This window comes from Hyperolius riggenbachi, chromosome 10 (genome assembly GCF_040937935.1).
Source record: "Hyperolius riggenbachi isolate aHypRig1 chromosome 10, aHypRig1.pri, whole genome shotgun sequence".
Classification (NCBI taxonomy): domain Eukaryota; kingdom Metazoa; phylum Chordata; class Amphibia; order Anura; family Hyperoliidae; genus Hyperolius; species Hyperolius riggenbachi.
In genome coordinates, this window is record NC_090655.1 from 51,474,010 (window position 1) to 51,498,119 (window position 24,110).

General features: G+C 45.4%; 1 long non-coding RNA gene across 1 annotated transcript in view; it reads right to left on the minus strand.

Moving 5' to 3' along the window:
• Positions 1-24,110, minus strand: part of LOC137535593 (uncharacterized) — a 139,697-nt gene that overhangs the window by 41,764 nt on the left and 73,823 nt on the right. Inside the window, exon 3 of the long non-coding RNA XR_011024415.1 lies at positions 13,329-13,541. This is a non-coding gene — a long non-coding RNA (uncharacterized lncRNA). The remainder of the gene's footprint in view (positions 1-13,328; positions 13,542-24,110) is intronic.

Here is a 24,110-nt window from a genome sequence, read left to right on the forward strand (position 1 = left end):
CTTCTGAGAGCAGGAAAGAGAAAGAAGGATCAATAGTTCATAGATTTTAGTTCTGGCATACTTCAATGAATGTGTCATTGAGCAAAAACAATAAAAAAGTTAAATTTTAAAAAGTAGATTTAAACAGAATAAAACTGTGGAATATTTTAAAAAGTCATTTTTAGGAGAAGGAAGATAAATACAACATTGTTTATTTCATTCGTTTATTTTCGCCTCAGATGTCCTTTAAGGTATAAAATAAGTAAGGTGAGAATCAACCCCATGGCTGCTATGCAAGGTTGATTAGCAACCCCATGGTTGTTTTGTCTTTTTGTAAACACTGCAATTTATTATTATAATTACTACTATAGTCTATTTCTATTACAAAAAGTTGTGCCTAATTATTTTAAAATGGGGCTTCATTAAATGCATACGAAAAGAAAACCGGTGCCTGAACTGAGCTTTAAACTTTTCCAAACTGCCCTAGATCTGAAGGTTTGAGAATGACCAGATAAGAGGTAAGGCATCCACACACAGCCAGACGTCTTCCGCCTTTCTTCAGAACTACGCTTTTCTCTTTGTTATCACTTTTTCCCCTCATCCCTCCAGTAATCCGCTGCCCTTTCCAAAAGCACCGCTTAATATGCAGTGGGTCCCACAGAACCCGGCCTGCCAATACAGCTGCCACCTGCTGGGCACGATCCGCACTTCTAAATATCAAGCTCTGAATAGTTGCAGTTAAATTGAGGAAGTGTTGTACTGCTGTAGTCAGGGTCAGCCTTTTAATGAACCATGGATTCAATCGCACAAACAGCTGCTTCCTTTATAAGCAAAGCGGGTTCATGTACAGTTCAGTGTAACGTAATCATATAAGGAACAAGGATGCACCATCCCTTTCTCCTTATTTGTGGATCAGCGTTAGAGTCTCTTCCATCTGACTGCCTGCGGCAAGGGTTTCTGCTCACGCTGTGATATCACACGCTGAAACCATCTGATGGGCAATGTGACAGCCTCGCAGGCTAACAAATTTAAAGTGGACCTGTCACCCAACAACAATAGTGGACAAGATTGTTTAACCGTTAAAAAGCATTGCCGCTAGGGTTGGATTCAGCTGAATTGATATTTCCACATTTCCAATTGGAAGTGGGCTTCCCGCAGTGGTAATTTGAAATCCATCTCAGAAATCGGATTTTCCACGGAGATTTTAGCCCAATCACAGAACTCTGAAGCAATGGATCAATCAGAATGCAATTTTTGTTTCTGCAAAAATCAGATGACTGTGGTCATTTTAGACCAATCACAAGACTCGGATACTACCAAGTATTTGAGTCTTGTGATTGGCCTAAAATTCCAATTACCGCTGTAATGGATCCTTACTATGGGCTTTACGCCACTCCTGCAGATTTGAAGCTTACATAACAGTCTGAGATCATTTTGTTTGACAATTTAGTGCGAATAGAGGTGCCCCCAGATGCGACATCTTACGTGGAGTTGGAAGATGCACGGCAATCCACTATCGTTCCCTGTGAACTCCATCAGGATTCTTCTCACCAGTCCTACATCCTCCCCTTTTCCTCACCTCTCAAAGTGGACCTGAACTCAGAACTTCTGCTCTTCTCTAAAAGATAAGCAACAGCATAATAACCTTTAACCTCCCTGGTGTTCAGTTTACCCAGAATTTCTGTGCAAAAAGTGATCCAATTAAATCCCTCAATCTGAATTGTTTCACTGTAATCAATTATATCATGATTTAGCTTTTTATTACTAATCCTCATATTGAAATCAAAAGTTCTTCTTTTGAAACTTTCCATTGAACCAATTAGCTAAAAGCACGGTCTCCTTTTTATATTCCATCTTTAATTCACCAACAGAGAATACTTCCCTCCCTTTCCGTTCTGAATGGGAATCTGATCTCAGAACTGTGTTTGATGATGAAGACTGGCGCCAATCTTTGGGTACATTATCAAAAGGAAGTATGCAATCCTCCAATCTTGAGGTCTCCTTGAGACTCCTGCATAGGACATATCTAGTCCAGGAATGGGAAAAAAGGGCGCAGGCAGCTAGTGGACAAAAAGACCACCGCCATTCATTCCCATAATAAATAACGTTTAATGGGCGCCGAGCAGGAAAAAAGGGCGGTGGAGATAAATAACGTTTTACGAACGGCGCCCGGGGCTTTTTAATGTTTTATAACTGTACTTGTGATGATTTACGTTTAGAAAATGCAGGCGTGACAAAACGTTTATAAAAATACTAAACATATTTATCCTATTTAACTAAAACATTAAAGTTTTATCCCTTACTGTTTGTAAAACATTATTATCCACATAATAAAGCGAACACTAAGGGGGGTGGTTAGGGTTAAGGTCCGTACACACGCCGGACTGCAGGCAACGACGGGTCTGTCGTCACCTCCCGCTGGGCGGGTTTTCAGCAGACAGTCCGGCGTGAGTACAGTCCGTCGGCGGACTGATAAGGCTATTTCTGAGCAATCCACCGGGCAGATCGCTCAGAAACAGCCGTATCAGTCTGCAGACAGACTGTACACACGCCGGACTGTCGCTGGAACGCCCGCCCAGCGGGAGGTGATGACAGACCCGTCGTTGCCTGCAGTCCGGCGTGTGTATGGACCTTTAGGCTCCACCAGGGGGGGGGTCTTAGGTTTAGGCACCTCCGGGGGGGGTCTTAGGTTTAGGCACCACCGGGGGGGGGGTCTTAGGTTTAGGCACCACCGGGGGGGGGGTCTTAGGTTTAGGCACCACCGGGGGGTCTTAGGTTTAGGCACCACCAGGGGGGTCTTAGGTTTAGGCACCACCAGGGGGGTCTTAGGTTAAGGCACCACCAGGGGGGTCTTAGGTTTAGGCACCACCAGGGGGGTCTTAGGTTTAGGCACCACCAGGGGGGTCTTAGGTTTAGGCACCACCGGGGGGGTCTTAGGTTTAGGCACCACCGGGGGGGTCTTAGGTTTAGGCACCACCGGGGGGGTCTTAGGTTTAGGCACCACCGGGGGGGTCTTAGGTTTAGGCACCACCAGGGGGGGTCTTAGGTTTAGGCACCACCAGGGGGGGTCTTAGGTTTAGGCACCACCAGGGGGGGTCTTAGGTTTAGGCACCACCAGGGGGGGGTCTTAGGTTTAGGCACCACCAGGGGGGGTCTTAGGTTTAGGCACCACCAGGGGGGGTCTTAGGTTTAGGCACCACCAGGGGGGGTCTTAGGTTTAGGCACCACCAGGGGGGTCTTAGGTTTAGGCACCACCAGGGGGGTCTTAGGTTTAGGCACCACCAGGGGGGTCTTAGGTTTAGGCACCACCAGGGGGGTCTTAGGTTTAGGCACCACCAGGGGGGTCTTAGGTTTAGGCACCACCAGGGGGGTCTTAGGTTTAGGCACCACCAGGGGGGTCTTAGGTTTAGGCACCACCAGGGGAGTCTTAGGTTTAGGCACCACCAGGGGAGTCTTAGGTGTAGGCACCACCAGGAGGGTCTAGGGGTTAGGGATAGGTACAGGGAGGGTTCTGTGTGAGAGCAGGGTTAGGTATAGTTTTAGTAATATTTTAGTAATTGAAAACTGCGCAAAAGGTGGATCAGCGCATCACCAGGCCGCCTCCGAATGGCCTCGAATCAGAGGTGCGCTGAGCCCCCCCAGAAACTGCAAACGCACCTTGAACCCAAACAGAAGCTCTGCATATACACCGAAAGCAAAGCTGTTAAGTGGGAGCAGCTGACCAAAAATGAATTAAAATTAGTACATGGCAAGGAAATGAACAGCGCTACTTAAAAACAGACAAGTGCCTACCTGCAAAAGAGTGCAAGCAAGACTTGTGGGATAAAATACACACCTAGCATACACATGACCTGTCTACCACTGGAGGATGTTGGTTTCCGTAACAGCTTGCATGCAACCTATTAAGTACTCATCCCCCCCACTGCGAAGAAGTCAATCCTCCATGGGAGGGGACCTAACACTAACTAAATCCTAACCTATGTATATGCATAGCCTGGGTGCGGCTAATCAAGGAAAATCGAAAATTGAAAACTGCGCAAAAGGTGGATCAGCGCAACACCAGGCCGCCTCCGAATGGCCTCGAATCAGAGGTGTGCTGAGCCCCCCCATGGCAAGGAAATGAACAGCGCTACTTAAAAACAGACAAGTGCCTACCTGCAAAAGAAAATTTTTTAGTAATACTTACTAATGTTTTACAGCACTTATTACGAACGTAGTTACATTTATATCATAGTTATAAACAATATTTTCAGATTTTATTATACGAAGAAACCATAAATGAAGGTTAATCACAATAATATACAATTATAACGATTAAACATATATTATCATTTTTTTAAATAAACGTTATTTTAAGTTTCACTTTTGAAACAGAGAAGATTAACATTTTCACTATTGCCGATTTCACACACATTATTTATAGATTTGTAAAACATCTGTATACTAAATACAAAACAATATCATTTACACCCCGCGCCCTTTTTTCCCCGACGCCCTTTTTGTGCGTACGCATCTAGTCCCCCCAAAATTGGCCACTATATATCCCTCTTGTTCTGATGCTTGTTTTAGAGGATGCCCCTCTGCAGGCACAATATATCACATAGGGTGGGAATGCCCAAAGGTTTCAAAGATATAGTCCAAAGTTGCCTCAACCCTATCTCGAGTCCTTTCTAGCTCAATCATTAAGGAGCCACAAGTTTTCCTACTAGGCGACAAACCAACCCTCATATCACACGCTGCCCACAAATTAATACAGCATATAGTGGCCTCTACCAAACTTTATATTGCCACCCAATGGAAACAACAAGATCTCATATTTTTTGTTCTGAAACAAGTCGATAAAAATTATACATGAGTGAATTAATGCTAGAATATTAGATACTGTCAAACACTTTGAAACCGTTTGGAAACCGTGGCTTGATTTTAGAGGACATGCTACAATTTCTCAAGTGTTAAATTTATAATTATTGATCTCATGTCATGACAATGCTTGCATACCCAACTTGATATAATCATTGCTGTAGTCATAAATCGGACTCAACAAATTATTTATACTTCTACTGTGCTAAGGAACCTCTGTTACTGTTCTATGTTCAGTTTAATTGCCTCTTATTGAGGTCTATTGAAATGTAATTTATCCATATACATTTACCATTTCTTTTTCATTACTGCACACAGAGATGGTGAAGCACCCATGTGAGAAGACTTTAGTGTGCTTTAGCTCATGGTCACAGAACCATGTGGCCCAATAACGATAGATTCCACAGAGCTGGCACCAACAGATGAAGATTGGCGCCAATCTTTGGATACATTCAGCAGTGATGCCTGGGAGACATTTCAAGCTCACTCCAACCTGAATTATCGCAAATTCTTTCTGTTTTAAGAAAGCAAACTTTTGTTTTTCTTAACATCTTATTAACGGGGCTTTTAGGACCATTGTAGTCCCTTACACACTCCAATGAGTTCTGGGTCACCATGAGCTTGCTGGTTAGTCTGTGCCTCTCGGTGTTACAAGCCCTACTGCATAGAGCCAAATTAATCCATGCCATGCACTGATGAGGATCAAACAATCCGAAATTAACAAGCTGACACATCATTGCATTCCAGCGGTTCTGGAGGTGTGTTTAGCTTCTAAGGGTACAATGGTTAATTTGCATATATTCAGCATTGTTGCTCTGGGAGACATCTCAAGCTCACTCCAACCTGAATTATCGCAAATTCTTTCTGTTTTAGGAAAGCAAACTTTTGTTTTTCTACAGATGAAGTAAAAAATGCTCTTTATTCAAACGTCATTAAAACGACATTCAGTCAGTAATCATAGCAAGAAATTGTAGCAATGGCGACAGCCCGCTGTTTCGGACTTGACGTCCTTTGTCAAGCCATACTGCTATATTATTACTGTTATTATTGCTTACTGTTCCATATATGGTTCATCAACAAAGCACCTTTGGTGATGAACCATATAGAGTACTGGTTAAGGGCTCTGCCTCTGACACAGGAGATCAGGGTTCGAATCTCGGCTCTGCCTGTTCAGTAAGCCAGCTCCTATTCAGCAGGAGACCTTAGGCAAGTCTCCCTAACACTGCTACTGCCTATAGAGCGCGTCCTTGTGGCTGCAGCTCTGGCGCTTTGAGTCCGCCAGGAGAAAAGCGCTATATAAGTGTTATTTGTCTTTTTGAACACTAAAAAGTGATCCAATTAATTTCATAACTTTTTCCTGTAACTTACCAAAATGTGTCAAGCAAGGGTCTAGTATACAGTGCAGGAGAGTATTGACATGTATGCACGTCAATACCGTTCACAGCTTGTTTTGTATTGACGTGTATAGTCGTCAATACCGACAGGGAGGTTAAAGAAAAACATTTGTTACAGCTAATATAAATCCTGCATTAAATCTGCAGTATGTCTACTTTCTTCTTTCATGGGAACAGACATAGGGTTAACGCCCTGTGTTTACAAATTAGCTGCTCTGTGTAGGCAGACAGCTGAGAGATTAAATTACGGTTGTGACTAGTCACAGATGAGGGGCAATTAGACAGGCTAAGCTCTCTAAATACATACAGGGTGCATTCCTCTGTTTTTTCCTCTGTCCTGTGCAAGAGTTCAGGACTACTTTAATATAGGACATCAGCCTGGTATTCTGTAGTTTGCAAATAGCATTTTAAAGATTTTATGGCAGTGTAAAGATGGAACTGTGCAGAGTTAACAAAGATACATTGCTCCCATTTAAAAAAAGAAAAAAATATAATGAAGCAATTTAATGCTGGTTGTTGTCCAATACAACCCTTCCAGGATCATAACGGAGTCTTAGGAGGGGATTTTCACTGCCGTATTTCATGTGCAGCCATTGAAAGGCAAGCAGTGTCTGTGAGGTATGCTGAGTGTGACAGCGTCCAGGTGAAGTCTAGGTCACATCTCTGATTCTGCTGTAATATTAGCGCTTCACTCTCTGCCACAGTTCAGTGCTGCAGGGGACTCTCTCCGCTCCAGATAAAAGAGCAGGCAGGTACGCTACACAGAACTCTGACTCGCATTCCGCCGCACGTGTGTGTGACAGTCCACGCTCCCTGGAAGAAAGGGGGTTCCTGTTACGCTTAAATGGATTTTCCACTTCAACTGAAAACTATTTATATCGAAAATTAGCATATTATGTAAGAGGATTTCAGGAGAGAAACTGTTCCATATAAACAGGGCCATATCTGCATAGCTCCCAACTGCCCCTCTTTTGGAGGAACAGTCCCTCTTGGGGGCCCTGTCCCTCTTTTCTCCTTATTTGTCCGTCTTTCAGGACTTTGTCCCTCTTTCTACGTAAATATATATTTCTCTACTAAAAAAATGTGTTTGACGCTAAACATTTATTCCCATCCTTTAAAGTGTACCAGAGGTGAAAATAAAAGACTATACATACCTAGGGCCCCCTCAAGCCTCATCCCCCGGGATCACTCCCTCGCCGCTGTCCTCCGCAGCTACGAGAACCGGGTCACCGCACTTCCGTCAGTCGGAGCCAGTCTAGCGTAAGAGAAGTGCGCTGTTTGCATATCTCCTCAGCAGCCGCTGGAGAGATACGTAGAGGGCGCACTTCTCCAGCGTAGCTGGCTCTGATGACGTCAGTGACAGGAACCAGTTCTTGTAGCTGCGGGAAGCGGAGGACGGTGGCGTGGGAGCAATCCAGGCGGATGGGGCTGGAGGAAGCCCCAGGTATGTATAAATCTTTTTCATCTTTCATCTCTGAGCCCCTTTAAATTGACATATTACTAATTTTAAAATCTTAATATAAATGAAAATGCAACAGGATAGAAAGTACCAGTGTGGTTTGAATTATACAAACAACATTTTCTTATGAAATCTTTATGGTATGCGTGACTAGGGGTGTGAGTGGGCGTGATCAGGGGTGTGGCAGGGGCGTGGCTTAAGTGTCCCTCTTTCCCATCTCAAAAAGTTGGGAGGTATGTATCTGGGTAATATCGGGCCTCTAGCAAACACTGAAATGGCGCCCCCTTCTGTCGTATGCTTCCAGATAAAATAATAAAGTAGCCACATGATTCCAGATAAAAGAATTAAGTATTTTCATGCCTCTAGATCAAAGACTCAAGTAGGCACGTGCCTCCAGATAATTCATCAACTTGTCACATGCCCCCCCCAATAATTAGCTGCAATCATCCAGATAAAATAATCAAATAGCCAAGTTCCTTATGATAAACAAATTCAATAGCCAGGTGCGTTGCTATGAAATAAAAAGCCCCATATACATAAAGGCCTGGTGCACACCAAAGGAGTTTTTCTGAGCGTTTTGAGTTTTTAAATCTGCTGCTAATGTTATCCTATGTGTCTATGCACACTGGAGCAAAGAGGTTTTGTAAAAAAAAAACATAGCATTACATTGGGAAGAGATTTTGAAACCTCTAAAAGCTCTTCCCAATGTAATGCTATGGGTTTTTTTTTTACAAAAACCTCATTGCTCCAGTGTGCACAGACACATAGGATAACATTAGCAGCAGATTTAAAAACTCAAAACACTCAGAAAAACTCAAAACACTCAGAAAAACTCCTCTGGTGTGCACCAGGCCAAATTAAGTAGCCATGTTGCCAAGATAACAGCATTACTCAGATCTGAGGTCTGAGTGACTGGGGATGCATAGGGGGGCATGGCATGAGCCACGCCTGTACTCCTCTAGATCTGCCACTGTATATAAACAAACTCACTTCATAAGGTCAACAGGTGAAGGGCATAGCTGGTACCGCGCTATCCATAGCATTTACATCAGAATCAGAATCATTTGAATGCCTATGACAGGACCCCGTCTGTGAACCTAAGAAAGATGGAGTGGAGGTGGAACTTGAGTGGAGTTCAAGAGATTGACTGCAGAGGGAAGGGAAGGAAAAAAAAAAAAAAAAAGAGTTCCTGTGCCTCGTGGTCCTGGTGGGAATGACCCAGAATCTACGCCCTGAACGCGGGCAACTGAAGTAGCAATGGCCAGGATGAGAGGGGTCCATGGCTATCTTCAGCGCCCTAGGGTGTAGTCTCGAGTTGTAGAGAAGGTCAAGTGGAGGGAGGGGTTTCCCGATGATTCTCTCTGCTGATCTAATCTCCCAATCCAAGCAGACACCCTTCAGCCATGTGTAGGATAAATCCCCCCCTTTCATGTCAGCCATCATGTACCACAACCCCTCCCCCACTCCAAGAGTAGCCCCGGCCATGTGACTGCAAAAAACGTCAAGCGCTTGTCTGTATGGTAGCAGAAAGGCATTTGCCGATGGCAAAAAGAGCTGCAGGCAATGTAAACCAGCCCTTAAAAAGCTGACTTGAACTCACAACCTCCTCTCTGCTCTAAAAGAGAAGCAACAACATAACCTTTAAAAAGAAACATTTCTTTGTTACAGCTGATACAAATCTTGCAATAAATCTGCAATGTGTCTACTTCCTGCTTTCATGGAAGCAGACATAGGGTTAACATCCTGTGTTTACAAATTAGCTGCCCTGCCAAGGGTATGCAGAATTCCCGAGTAGGGATGATCAATGAGATTATTTCCGAGTTTGTGAAAAATCTCAATTTTTATGCACAACATGCAGCTTGAAAATGAATGAAAATCAAGTCCCACCCAGGTTTAAATTGATTGGTCCATTTTTAAGCTGCATATATTTGCATAAAAATTTACTGTATATACTTGAGTACAAGCCGACTTCTACCCCCCAAACTTTTACCCTAAAAAACAGGGAAAAATTGACCAGAACAAAGGTCGAGACATCTCAAGTCTAGGTTAGCCAGCCATAGGTGCTCCAGTATAGAAGCCATAGGTGCTCCAGTATAGGTTAGCAATCCTTAGGTGCTCCAGTATAGGTTAGCCAGCCATAGGTGCCCCAGTATGGTACCAAAAGTATAGGTTAGCCAGCCATAGGTTACCCAGTATAGGTAGCCAGGTGTAGATTTCCCCAGTATAGGTTGCCAGGCATAGGTCTGTCTCCTCCCCTGCCCCTGCAGGCAATTCTCTAACCCCTCCCCTCCCCCCCGGCTGGAAGATTAGGTAGAAGAGGGGAGCAGCAGCAGAGCGAGAGACTCTGCCGCGGGAAGGCCGCCCCCCCCCCCAACTCCTCGGGTCCCCCTCTGTTCTCCCCTCTCCCAGGCTGACATCACGGCAGCGGGGTGACTCAGCTTCCACGCACTCCAGGCAAAAATCAGGTGCAGTTAGCTCCTCTGTATCACGGCTAACAGGAAGTAGTGTCTATGTACACAAGGGAGCCCGGTGGCACATGATCATCGCCTGGAGCCTCCCAGATGGGAAGTCACCCCACTGCTCCTGTGATGTCAGCCAGGTAGAGGGGTGCACAGAGGGGGAACCCGAGGAGAGAGATGGAGTAGCCCCCCCCGCCACCTTCCAAGTCTTGCTGTGCCACTGCTCCCTCCTATCTAATCTTCCAGCCTGCGGGGGGAGGGAGGGGCGCACTGCTTGCAGGGGGGAGGGGAGCAGAGCGCAAATTGCCTGCGGGGGAGGGGGCGCACTGCCTGCAGGGGATGTGGCAGCACACTTATAATTCTTAACTCACCTGGGGCTTCTTCCAGCCCCGAGCAAACAAACACAGAACATTTATATTGCGCTTTTCTCCTGGTGGGCTCAAAGCACCAGAGCTGCAGCCACTAGGGCGCGCTCTATAGGCAGTAGCAGGGTTAGGGAGACTTGCCCAAGGTTTCCTACTGAATAGGTGCTGGCTTACTGAACAGGCAGAGCAGAGATTCAAACCCAGGTCTCCTGTGTCAGAGGCAGAGCCCTTAACCATTAGGCTGTCCAGTCCCAAGCAGCCCCAGTCCTCCTCGGTGTCCCCGCAAACCTGCCGGTGTAGTGTCAGAATGGGCAGCCAAGCAGATTGGGCAGCCCCGCATGCGCAGTAGGAGCATGTGTCCCATTAAATTACGCAGCCACGTAAAACGACCTAAATATCTACGCTTTCACACCACGTACACTCCCAAAATTTTCAGGGGAGGTAGGGGACCCCCAGATCTAGCTCTGTGCCGAATTGCAGCCCCAGAGCCCCGCTGGTTCCCGAGACTAATTGCAGCAAACCTATCTCGGGAACTAGCGGGACTCGGGGGCTGCAATTCGACACAGAGCTAGATCTGGGGGTCCACTCCCTCCCCTGAAAATTTCGGGAGTGTACGTGGTGCGAAAGCGGAGATATTTCAGGTAAATAATAACTTCCCATTGAGCATGCGCGATACTCAGTGAGGAAGGCTGCTTCCGGGCTGCACTATCTGAGATTACACCGGCAGGGTCAGCTCTTCTGTGCCTGAGAGCCCGCGTGTCAACCTCATCCTGTGCCTACAGCGCTTGCGCACAGCTACTGCGCAGGCATAGTAGACACCAGGAGACGTGGATGAAGAGCCGACCACGCCAGTGGGTCGCAATCAATACGGGTGGCCAGCGGGGACACCGATGAGTGCTGGCGCTGCGGCGAGGGACTAAGACAGCTGCTAGGGTCTGTATGAATCACCAGGTGAGTAATAGATTATATATTTGTCGCCTCGGAAGTCTTTTAAACCAGTCAGGATATTCTCTTCCCAGTCTAACCTGACCACCCTGCATACCTTACATCCCTTAGCTTACATTTGATTAAGCTCCAATTTTGGTTGTTTTTTTTTTTTTATAGTATTTTGTTCTATGGTAAGCTTTTGCTTTTTTTTTATTCTTCCCCTCCCTCTGATGGTTAAAAACACCTGCAGTGAAAGCCCTGAGCTTTCCATCAGAAGAATCACCAGGCTACTCTGGAATGAAGGACAACGATTCATCGGAAGGAGCGGGCTCGCCTGACATAAGGATGAACCCATTCAGGATGGAAAGTAAAACAAAGGCTTCTAAAATAGAAGTGAAATGTTGCAAGGAACATTTCTCCTTAATGAATTATAGGGAGATTTGTAGCGGCAGGACAGTCCAGAGACGTCTATCAGCATGTGCAAGCACAAGAGTCATGTCTTGGCTGCGCTCTTTCCCGATTGCCCTCTCGGTGAACTGGCCAGTTTCCTTTCACTTAGTTTATTTTCACTTCTAATCTGGCAGCTGGCTTCACCCTGTACACATTCGTTCTAAATAATCTGCTACTTGTTTTGGAGCCTTTGCCAATTGAGAAATAAAAAAAAAATAAAAAAAAAGAAGAAGGAGGGGAGAGAAGTTCTAGGAGAGCTAGACTGGTGGTATGTAAGCGAAACATCTTGTATTCTCCTTGCCTCTTGTATAAAGTCAGCCAGGTTATTGGTGGTCTCCCTTTCCTCTATTCTTCCTGGCCAGAGGACATTCTTGTGCAATCAAATTCAGTTTGCTTTAGATGGTCACCATGCATTCTGAGCTTGATTTGAAATTGGGTTACCGTGGCAGAAATCGGTAGGTGGACATCGGAATTCCACAGAAATGCAGCATTACCGCAACTCGGAGATTTTAGCACAATCACAGAAGTCTGAAGCATTGGAGAAATCAGAGAATGCCTAATTTTCCAGCTGAATATTTTAGGCAAATCAGAGAATGCACAATTGTTCCCTGTTAATTGGATTACCATGGTCATGTTAGGCCAATCAAAAGACTTCAGGAGTATTAGGGCAATCAAAGGATGCAGATATTTTATGTGGTTGGCAATTGGAAATTTTTCCGCATAATAGCGTACATCCGTAAAAATAGCAGATTCTTAGCGATTTTTTTGTATTTTATTTTTTTTACAGAACTTTATTGACCCTCCCTCCCTCCCAAAAAAATTACATTCTGCAGAAATTGAACAGTCGGATTTCCATTAAATCTGAAAGTAGAAATTTCCTTGGAATCGCAAAACCGCCATTTCCGACCATCCCTACTATGGAAAAATGTTTTCATCAAAGGACTTGGACTATTTTTAATATGCTGTATACTAGGTTTATGTAAATTCATAATTGCATCTTTGCCTAGTTTTATTATACTTAACTTTTGGCTAGCACCGATATTAGTCGACCAGCACTATGACTATATGGTTTGTAATTTTTGGGTTTCACTTATTCATAATAAAATTGTTAAAGAAATCTCCAAAAAGATTTGTGTATCAATTTACTTGTGCAATTTTTTTGGGTGGAGCAGCCCTTTACAGAACTGGTTACCCTAAAAATTATATTCTAGGAGTTTATATAAAAAAAAAAATCTAAAAAAGGCATAGATTTAGTCACAATAAGTGGCATGGAGAAACCTGCTGCAGCACTGAAATAAATTAATAAAACATTCTGAAGGTAGAATATGAACTCTACATGCTACAATGTTCTACCTGGTACCATGATGAGGCATTTCACAAGTGGGCATTGTACAAGTGGGGTGATTGTTTATAAGTAAGGCTAGACAGGTAATACCTTGCTGTGCTGCTAGGACTTATCCATCATTTGCTGCTCCTCAGCCCCTCTGTCAAGTGCTGGGCAGGTTTTCAAGCACTGCTGCTGCATCAATGTGATGGTGAGGGAGAGATTCTGATTGGAGAAAGGGCGGGCTGCTGTGAGCCAACACTGAGGAAAGCTCTACCGGATTTAACAGTCACTTCCATGACAACAATGAAGATGTGGCAAAACCTAGACGAAAAGAAGATTTTTGCCAGTAAGTATACATTTTATGATTTAAGCATTACAGCCCCCCAGCACCAGTACCCTCTACTGGAATTGGACTTGCATCGTAAATAGGGATGGTTCAAAGTAGAAGCAAATTTTATGCAACTTTAAGCAGATTTAAAAACTGGCCAGTCAAATACAACAGTGGCAGGAGCTGTATACATTTGCATAGTATGAGCAAAAAAATAAAATCTGCATCAACTCAGCAATCAACTCTGCAATCATCAGCTGCCCTGACTGCTAATCACGCGCTCATTAGGCACAATTTGCTAAGGTTTGGCAAAGCTAGAAAACCGTAAGGCACATATGTACATGAACTGCCAATGGGAGCTAGGATTTTTTCCCCTTAATTATGGTCTATCGTTCTGCTATTAAATATCAAAAGTTTACAACCTTCGCATAGGTAATAGACACACCTACAGAGAGACAGTGTTGCAAAACCAAGTTGCCCCATGCTACTGTTGCAAACTTAACCACTTAAAGTGAACCAGAGACCAAGCACCCTCATGTATTTTACCATATATATCAGTGGGAACATTAGAGAAAACACCTACCCTGCTCTCTCTTTCATCCTCACTGCTAAAAGTGTCTGTTATCAGCTGTGATAAGAATCCCAGACTGAGCATTCAGTCTAGCTTTGCCGGGAATGATTATTGCTGAGTTATAATAGCAGAGCCACAAGGGGGCAGGCTTGGGCTTGAAAAGACACCAGAGAAGACAGACTCAGCTATAATCATTCCGTAGCAAAGCCAGACTGAATGCTCAGTGGGGGATTCTTATCAGAGGTGATAACAGTCAGATTAAACAGAGAACAAAGAAACAAAGAGCAGATTAGGTGTTTACGGTCATGTTCCCACTGATTTATAAGGTAAAATACATGAGGGTGCTTCGTCTCTGGTTCCCTAAAGCCGGCCATACACTAGCCGATTACCCGCTGATCCCAGTGATCGAATCTGCTGTCACATCGTTCACGCTAAATTTCGATCTATTTCGTCCAGAAATAGATCGATCCCGTTGATCGCTCCGTGTGGGAAATTACCGATCGCCCGTGGGTAGAGAGCACTTCGCTAGCGGCGTACGATCGACGCAGGTATACATTACCTAAAGCTGGCTCCCGGCATCTTCTCCGCATCACCTCCCAGCTGGCATCTTCTCCGCATCACCTCCCGGCTGGCATCTTCTCCGCATCACGGCAGGCATCCGGCGGCATCCATATATACAGTGGAGGAAATAATTATTTGACCCCTCACTGATTTTGTTAGTTTGTCCAATGACAAAGAAATGAAAAGTCTCAGAACAGTTTCATTTCAATGGTAGGTTTATTTTAACAGTGGCAGATAGCACATCAAAAGGAAAATCGAAAAAATAACCTTAAATAAAAGATAGCAACTGATTTGCATTTCATTGAGTGAAATAAGTTTTTGAACCCCTACCAACCATTAAGAGTTCTGGCTCCCACAGAGTGGTTAGACACTTCTACTCAATTAGTCACCCTCATTAAGGACACCTGTCTTAACTAGTCACCTGTATAAAAGACACCTGTCCACAGAATCAATCAATCAAGCAGACTCCAAACTCTCCAACATAGGAAAGACCAAAGAGCTGTCCAAGGATGTCAGAGACAAAATTGTAGACCTGCACAAGGCTGGAATGGGCTACAAAACCATTAGCAAGAAGCTGGGAGAGAAGGTGACAACTGTTGGTGCGATTGTTCGAAAATGGAAGGAGCACAAAATGACCATCAATCGACCTCGCTCTGGGGCTCCACGCAAGATCTCACCTCGTGGGGTGTCAATGGTTCTGAGAAAGGTGAAAAAGCATCCTAGAACTACACGGGAGGAGTTAGTGAATGACCTCAAATTAGCAGGGACCACAGTCACCAAGAAAACCATTGGAAACACATTACACCGCAATGGATTAAAATCCTGCAGGGCTCGCAAGGTCCCCCTGCTCAAGAAGACACATGTGCAGGCCCGTCTGAAGTTTGCCAATGAACACCTGAATGATTCTGTGAGTGACTGGGAGAAGGTGCTGTGGTCTGATGAGACCAAAATAGAGCTCTTTGGCATTAACTCAACTCGCTGTGTTTGGGGGAAGAAAAATGCTGCCTATGACCCCCAAAACACCGTCCCCACCGTTAAGCATGGGGGTGGAAACATTTTGCTTTGGGGGTGTTTTTCTGCTAAGGGCACAGGACAACTTAATCGCATTAACGGGAAAATGGACGGAGCTATGTATCGTGAAATCCTGAACAACAACCTCCTTCCCTCTGCCAGGAAACTGAAAATGGATCGTGGATGGGTGTTCCAGCACGACAATGACCCAAAACATACAGCAAAGGCAACAAAGGAGTGGCTCAAGAAGAAGCACATTAAGGTCATGGAGTGGCCTAGTCAGTCTCCGGACCTTAATCCAATAGAAAACCTATGGAGGGAGCTCAAGCTCAGAGTTGCACAGAGACAGCCTCGAAACCTTAGGGATTTAGAGATGATTTGCAAAGAGGAGTGGACCAACATTTCTCCTAAAATGTGTGCAAACTTGGTCATCAATTACAAGAAACGTTTGACCTCTGTGCTTGCAAACAAGGGTTTTTCCACTAAATATTAAGTCTTTTATTGTTAGAGGGTTCAAAAACTTATTTCACTCAATGAAATGCAAATCAGTTGCTATCTTTTATTTAAGGCTATTTTTTCGATTTTCCTTTTGATGTGCTATCTGCCACTGTTAAAATAAACCTACCATTGAAATGATACTGTTCGGAGACTTTTCATTTCTTTGTCATTGGACAAACTTACAAAATCAGTGAGGGGTCAAATAATTATTTCCTCCACTGTAACTTCCTGTGTCACTGCAGTGACAGCGGAAGTACAAATAGAGGGCACTCTATTTGAACTTCCGCTGTCACTGGAGTGACAGAAAGTTATACGCGGATGCCGTGATGCAGAAGGTGATGGGAGAAGATGCCAGCCGGGAGCCGATGCAGAGAAGATGCCCGGGATCAGGCTTCAGGTAATGTATGCGGGGGGGGGGCTTGGCGACAGCGGCAGCTCAGCAGATGGTGAATCGGTTTCAGGCTGAAATCGATTCACAATCTGTTTGCAGTAAAGGCAGCCATACGATCCCTCTCAGATCCCTCTCTGATCGAATCTGATCAATCTGTTGGTCGAATCTGATGGCAAATCGACCAGTGTATGGCTACCTTAACTGGATAAATATACTTGTCCAGTGTAGTTGTGGAGACTGCATCACCAGTTTGTTACTAAATTAGGCATATGTGGTATCGTTTTAACCGTGAAGAGATGTAGAATACATTTTGGTGTGTCTTAAAGCTTGAGCGCACGTCACATAAAAAACTGGATAGGGATAAACTCCTACTTCAGGAACTTGGCTTTTTGAATATGTATGCCATGAGGGTATATTACTATTATTTATGCAAATAAGGTCTCATAATCATCGATAGTGTACAATGAGAAAGCAAAAAGACACTTCTTTCCAAATACAATATTGTCACCATACATTGTGCTAGGAACATATTCTAAATGTTGTAATAACCAGGATGGTTGAACAAATAAAATTTGTGGGTTTAACATTCTTAGCATTGGATGTAAACAGAGAAATAGAGTGTTTTTTCTATTTTATACCTTAATTTCCCTTTAAAATGTTTAGTAATAAGGTAATTACTAAACACTAAAAGCCTAATTTGTCCTTAAAAAAATATATAGTTAATTTAGGTGTGAGTGGTAGTAATAAAGTTATCGACGAATGGATGGGAGCAGTGCTGATATGTGAAAATTGCTCTCGCCCTAAAGTGGTAAAGCACAACTGAACTAAGGAATATGGAGGCTGGCATATTTATTTCCTCTTTAACCATGCACATTTTTTATTGTTAAAGAAATCCTGTAACTAAAAAAAGTTCTCCTGGGGGGTACTCACCTCGGGTGGGGAAAGCCTCCAGATCTGATCGAGGCTTCCCCATCCTCCTGTGTCCCACGGCGGTCTAACTGTGCCCCTCCAAACACTGGGGATGTAAATATTTACCTTCCCGGCTCCAGCGCAGGCGCAGTATCGGCTCTCCGCTTGGAGATAGCGGAAATAGCGATCGCTGTCGGTCCGCTCTACTGCACAGGTGCAGGTCTCCTGCGCCTGCGTAGTAGAGCGGATCCGACAGAGATCGGCTATTTCCGCCTATCTCCGTGCTGAAAGCCGCAACAGCGCCACCCGCTGGAGCCAGGGAAGGTGAATATATCGAGCCTTGTCAGGCTTATCGAGCCAGGATTGCAGGAAGCTTCGGGGGAGCCAGCGTTGGATTGGCTGCAGCTACAGGAAAGGGGGAAGCCTCATTGGGACCCTGAGGCTTCCCCTCCCGAGGTAAGTACCCCACAGGGGACTTTTTTTTATTACAGAGTCTTTACAAAAAAAATGCACGTTACCTGGCTGCCCTGCTGATCCTCTGCCTCTAATACTTTTAGCCATAGCCCCTGAACAAGCATACAGATCCAGTGTTTCTGAAGTCAGATTGGATTAGCTGCGTGCTTGTTTCAGGTGTTATTCAGACACTAATGCAGCCAAAGAAATCAGCAGAATGCCTGGTATTTGGCATTGGTTAAAAGGAAATAAATATGGCAGCCACCATATCCCTTTTCAGTTCAGGTGGCCTCAAAGTGGGACAGCCGTATCAAACGGCTGTCCTCAGTACAGCGCTTTCTTAGATGGCAGCGCTGTACAGTTTTATTAGACAGTGGTTTCAGTAACAGTCTGCTACCGGCGATCGCCGCTGGGAGACTGATGACGGAGCAGAGCTCCGTCATCCAAGTGGAGATGTGCGTGCATCGGCGCGCTTGATCTCCTGCAAGACACACCCCCAGGACTGCACGCCGATCGGCATTAGGCAGTCTTTTAGTGGTTAAAATAGAAGGCATTTTTAATTCACACATGCCCTGTATAGTAAGGAGGTGAAAATTAGATATTGCAGTGCTTTATCAGTTGGGGGCTTTTGAGTTTCTTTACCCGCACAAAAGAACAAATAGTTTAAATCCTATTTCCATGATTTTTGTTTTAAATTTAAAACTTTTTTTCCTCCCTCTCCTCAGTCAACTTAAAGGATAACTGAAGTGAGAGGGATATGGAGACTGTTGCCTGGCTGTCCTGCTGATCCTCTGTCTCTAATACATTTAGCCATAGACCCTGAACAAGCATGCAGCAGATCAGGTGTTTCTGGCAATATTGTCAGATCTGACTAGATGGGCTGCATGCTTGTTTGCAGTCAAACAGACCAGCAGTGATGCCAGGTATTCTTTTAAAGAAAATAAATATGGCAGCCTCCATATCCCTCTAACTTCAAATGTCCTTTAAGTACCAACTCGAGGATGAGGCTAGTGGAATGGAGAAAGGGTCAGGGGGTCTTGAAGGACCAGTAGAATTAGGTCTTGATAGAAACTTCCAATTCATACACAAGTGCCACATGCTAATAAATTCATATAAATATGGCAACCTCCATATTCTTCTCACTTCAGTTGTCTTTTAACTCTATACTCAGCCCCTCACTGATGAGAGTTTTCAATTTTTCAGTTTGCATCCCAAACATCTGGCCAGACAACCATGGAGCCCCTCCCCTAGGGTCCAGTGTTAAGGAGCTACAAGTCCCACAATGCATTGCAGGAGTCTGACAACCACAGTCATGACTCAAAGGAAAATGCATTGTGGGACATGTAGTTCTGTAACAGCTGGAGGGCCGAATTTGCCCATGCCTGCACTAGACCCTAAGACAATGGAACTATGGTATACCGTGTAGATGCAAAAATATGAAACAAAAAGCAAACATGGTAAAACATTTTTAAAATTAAGAGCAAGCAGCAGAGCTTCATAGAACACATTGGCTGGCCAGCAGTGGCGTAGCAATAGGGGTTGCAGTTAGTGACCACACTGGGGCCCCCAGGACCAGAGGGGCCCTTCCATGCATCTTCTTAGCTTTTCATTGGTGCTGTACTGGTAATGAACACCTCTGTATGTAAATTGAATAGTGGTAATCCTTACCAAACTGTTTCCTTATTATTATTATTTATAAAGCGCCAACATATTCCGTGGCGCTGTACAATGTAAGAAAACAAACAAGGGATACATAATGATACAGACAATGATATACATTAAATAGCACGGTGGCGTAGTGGTTAGCTCTCTCGCCTTGCAGCGCTGGGTCCCCGGTTCGAATCCCAGCCAGGGCACTATCTGCAAAGAGTTTATATGTTCTCTCCGTGTCTGCGTGGGTTTCCTCCGTGCACTCCGGTTTCCTCCCACATTCCAAAAATATACGGATAAGTTAATTGGCTCCCCCTAAAATTGGCCCTAGACTACAGTACTTACACTACATAATATAGACATATGGCAATTATTATTATTTTATTTAGTATTTATATAGCGCCGACATATTACGCAGCGCTGTACAGTGTATTTATATATATTGTCTTGTCACTAACTGTCCCTCAAAGGAGCTCACAATCTAATCCCTACCATTGCCATATTATGTTGTGTAAGTACTGTAGTCTAGGGCCAATTTTAGGGGCAGCCAATTAACTTATCCGTATGTTTTTGGAATGTGGGAGGAAACCGGAGTGCCCGGAGGAAACCCACGCAGACACGGAGAGAACATACAAACTCTTTGCAGATAGTGCCCTGGCTGGGATTCGAACCAGGGACCCAGCGCTGCAAGGCGAGAGAGCTAACCACTACGCCACCGTGCTGCCCATGGTAGGGATTAGATTGTGAGCTCCTTTGAGGGACAGTTCGTGACAAGACAATATATATATATATATATATATATATATATATATATATATATATATATATATATATATATATATACACACACACACTGTACAGCGCTGCGTAATATGTCGGCGCTATATAAATACTAAATAATCATAATCATAAAATATGAACACTGATACAGAATACAGAACTGCTGATTACAATTGCAAATTTAACATGATGACTAAAATGTCTAAGAGTGCAAGCAATCACTGGCGTAACAATAGGGGAAGCAGCCTCCTGGGGCCCACTCATGGTCATTTTGGGAGGCTGGAGGAGTCGCAGCATGACGGGAGAGCTTGGTAGCACGTCGGTGGGGAGGGGGGACAGTCCCCCCCTCCCTCACCTCGGGCTCTCCCCTCTGCGCTCCCCTCCTGCCTCTATGTAAGTGTCAGCAGCAGCGGTGGCAGCTATAATTAACTCCATCTACCACGGAGGTTGCCGTTCTGCAAGGGCTTCACATTAGTTCCTGTTAAAACAGGAAGTAATGTGAAGCCCTTGCAGATCGTCGACCTCCGGTGGTGAAAGGAGGTAATTATAGCTGCTGCCGCCGCCGCCACTTACATAGAGGCAGGAGGGGAGCGCAGAGGGGAGAGCCCGAGGAGGGGGGGCTCCCCTCCCCACCGACGTGCTACCAAGCTCTCCCCTCATGCTGCGACCCCTCCTGCCCCCCTCAAACAGCCATGAGCGGGCCCCAGGGTGGGGGGGCTGCTCAACTTCTTGCAGGAGGGAGGGTGGGAGAGGGGGGCCCGCTCAAATTCTTGCAGGAGGGCCCGGGGACTTCTAGTTATGCCCCTGCAAGCAATTAAATTAATAACATTCCATGACAAAAGGGTGAGAGCCCTGCCCTTGCGAGCTTACAATCTAAAGGAATGGGGTGGAAACAAGAGGTGGGGGAAGTATACAGTATATGTACAGGCAGTGCGCAATTAGGTTATTTAGTGGGTGCATGGCCTAAGCTAGAGAATATGCTTGTTGGAAAAGGTGGGTTTTGAGGGGGCGTTTAAAGATTTCAAAGGTGGGAGAGTGGCGGATGTGCTGTGGAAGGGCATTCCAGAGGAGGGGTGAGGCACGTGAGAAGTCTTGTACACGTGAATGTGATGAGGTAATTGTAGAAGAGGATAAAAGAAGCTTGTGTGCAGATCTGAGATTGCGGTTGGGTTGGTATCTGGAGACTAGTGTGGAGAGCTTCGTAGGTTAGGGTTAAGAGTTTATACTGAATCCTCTTGTTGATTGGTAGCCAGTGAAGAGCTTGACAGAGAGGAGCAGCAGAGGAAGAGCGAAAGGAGAGATGAATAAGTCGAGCAGCAGACCTTACTCTGTTTACATCTCTCTGACGGCTGGGGCACACCACCAAGAGCGCTTCGGAGCTCTTTTAAAAAAACGCCAGTGCTTTGAAAAGTGCTTGGCTAATGTATTTGAAAGGGATGGATCACACCAGAGTGATGCGATTTTCCCCCAACAGTCCTGCAGCATTTCTGCGGCGATTCAGCCTCAATGTTAAGTATAGGAAAAGTGGAAAATCACTCTGAAAAGTGCTAGATCACAGCGATTTTCCAAGTATTTTTATTACAAAAGCTGTTTAGTTACAGCTCTACTGTAACAAACACTACACCAAAACGCTCCAAAAATCGTCAGGCACATGCCTAGAATCCCCTAGAAAAATCACTTCAAAAAGAGCTGAGCGTTTCCAATTATGCTAGCACTTTTTAGTGTGCACTGGCCCTTACACTGCAGCTTTCCTTGGTAGGTTTTGAAGCTTCATATCAAAAGAACGCATGGGGCCCCTTGTAAACCTCACACTGGGGCCCCAAGTTCCTAAGCTACGCCACTGCTGGCCAGCAATGTGTTCTAAGAAGCTTTGCTGTTTGCTAGCTTTTCAATTGTTTTATATCACGTTTGCTTTATTGAAGTTTCATATTTTTGCATCTACACATTATAACCATAGTTCCATTTTCTTAGTGTTTTATGTTAAAGGTTACCCAAACTGACGGATCTAGGGGGGGGGCAAGCGGGTATTTTGCCCCAGGCGCAGTTTGTTGAATTCTTAAAAAGGCAGCAAAATTTGGATGGGGAATGGCAGTTTAGGCGCCAAAACCTGACCTTGCCCCAGGCGCAACTTGGTCTAGATCCGTTCCTGGACATGATGAGATAGACATGGGTATGTACAGTGCCTAGCACACAAATAACTATGCGGTGTTCCTTTTTTCTTTCTCTGCCTGAAAGAGTTAAATATCAGGTATGTAAGTGGCTGACTCAGTCCTGACTCAGACAGGAAGTGACTACAGTGTGACCCTCACTGATAAGAAATTCCCCTTTTTACCGCTTTCCTACTCTCAGAAGCCATTTTCGGCTAGGAAAGGGTTTTATAGTTGGAATTTCTTATCAGTGAGGGTCACACTGTAGTCACTTCCTGTCTGAGTCAGGACTGAGTCAGCCACTTATATACCTGATATTTAAATCTTTTAGGCAGAGAAAGAAAAAAAGGAACACAGCCTAGTTATTTGTGTGCTAGGCACTGTACATACACATGTCTATCTCATCATGTCACATGTCAGTTCGGGTATCCTTTAACCTCCTTGGCGGTAACCCCGTGTGTGACACGGGGTAAGCCGCCGGAGGGTGCCACTGGGCCGATGTACATAATTTTTTTTTTCAAACACGCAGCTAGCACTTTGCCAGCTGCGTGTTTGGTCTGATCGCTGCCGCCCGCAATTGATGCGCCGCTACCCGCCGTGATACAGGGCCCCCCCCCCCCGCATACCCCTTGCGTAGCCTGGCCAATCGCGGCCAGGCTGCGCTATGGGGTGGATCGGGATTCCCTGTGACGTCACGACGTCGATGACGTCACTCCGTTTGTCGCCATGGCGACGGGGGAAGCCCTCAAGGAAATTCCATTCAGAACGGGATTTCCTTATGGGCAAGCGGCGCCGGCGGCGATCGGTGGGTACAGGGGGGACGCCGCAGGGAGGGGGGGGAGCATGTAGCTAGCGCTAGGCTAGCTACATGCTAAATAAAAAAAAAAAAAATTGAAAAAAAACCTCCCGCGGCTGCGCAGCCGCATTTATCATACCGCCAGGGAGGTTAAACTAGCAGACCTAAGCCTGTTTTTAAAAAGGGGAAGCAGCGCTAGAAGGAGGGGTAACTGGGAGGGGGGGTCTCACATGGGTCCCTTTCTTCTGCCTCACTTCCCCTCCAAAATGCGGGCACTAAACAGGCAGGTCGGGTGGGTGAGCAGAGAATAACTTACCCTCACTTCCGTGTTCCAGCTGCTGGAATGCTGCGTCGCCGTCACGTGCCTCTTCTGCGCCTTCAATGCCGCCCATTGTGCTTCCTTTTGAGCAGTAGCACAGTGACCAGCATTGAAGGTGCAAGTGAGCTGGAACGCGGAAGTGAGGCAAGTTATTCTCCTCCCGCCCTGCCTGTTTGCTGCCCGCTGCCCCCGCATTTTAGAGGGGAAGAGAGGCAGAAGGAGGGGACCCATGTGTGGGAGGGGGGGGGGATCTGTCCACCCTCCCCGCTACCCCTCCTTCTAGCTATACTGGGGGGCCACTATACTACCTACACTGGGGGAAGCTATGCTGGGGCCACTATACTAGCTATGCTGGGGCCACTATACTAGCTATACTGGGGGAAGCTATGCTGGGGCCACTATACTAGCTATGCTGGGGCCACTATACTAGCTATGCTGGGGCCACTATACTAGCTATACTGGGGGCCACTATACTA